Source organism: Eurytemora carolleeae, unplaced genomic scaffold (assembly GCF_000591075.1).
Source record: "Eurytemora carolleeae unplaced genomic scaffold, Eaff_2.0 scaffold556, whole genome shotgun sequence".
Lineage (NCBI taxonomy): Eukaryota > Metazoa > Arthropoda > Copepoda > Calanoida > Temoridae > Eurytemora > Eurytemora carolleeae.
Genome location: NW_019402189.1, coordinates 293,382 through 294,278, shown reverse-complemented (window position 1 = coordinate 294,278; position 897 = coordinate 293,382). Strand labels below are relative to the sequence as shown.

Sequence of the window (897 nt, the reverse complement as noted above, 5' to 3'; positions counted from 1 at the left end):
ACAAACATAGACAAGCATAGAAAAGCATAGACAGGAGCTTAGACAAACATAGACAAGCATAGAAAAGTATAGACAGGAGCTTTGACAAACATAGACAAGCATAGACAAACAAAGACAAAAAAGACAAGTCCAAGACAATCATGGACAGACAACCCAGACGATCATAGACAAACTTAGACAAACTTAGACAAATAAAGATAAAAAATGTGGAAAAAAACTGAACGCGTGAGAGACTTACACACGACTGCACAGACAAAAGAACACCAGACAGCGAGAAAAATGTTGGGGAAAATGTCGGAAGAGTTTTTACGTTTGATTAGAACTTTAGTTGACCTGTCTAGACCTGAGGGAGGGGGGGGGGGGATTCCCCCCCCCTCGTCTACTAACGAACCATCGAGGTTTTTCTCTCTGAATTTAATTTAAAAAAAATTTGTTGCCGGATTTTTTTAATAATAGTTTAAAATTATATATTTAAAGGTACACACTACACATATATTATATACATATAAATACTTCAGATATATAAGATATATAGGTCGCAGCTTACCTAGCCTACAGCTGACATAGTAAATTAATCAAGGGTATATAATATCCTTCAAAAAAAAAATCGTGAAAAAATCATGAAAAAAAAAAAATTAAATAAACGAAATTTTGACTAGGAAATGAAATTTTAGAGAGCTCAAGCAGGAAATGGGTTTGAAAACTTTAAAAGAGATTATGAAAATTTTTCCTAAAAAATTTCAGATGAAAAAAGATCTTTTTACCCCTGAAATGCATTAAGATTTTCACTTAGTCATCTACTTTTTTAATTGAACTTTTTAAACTATAAAGTTGTTCATTTTAACTATCAATAAAATTTTTGTTTTCATCATATTATCTACCTAGCTTCCTATACAA

At 31.5% G+C, this 897-nt stretch overlaps 1 protein-coding gene across 1 annotated transcript in view; it reads right to left on the bottom strand.

Moving 5' to 3' along the window:
- Positions 1-897, bottom strand: part of LOC111718266 (nuclear hormone receptor FTZ-F1) — a 20,608-nt gene that overhangs the window by 11,976 nt on the left and 7,735 nt on the right. The gene's annotated exons all lie outside the window — the stretch shown is intronic.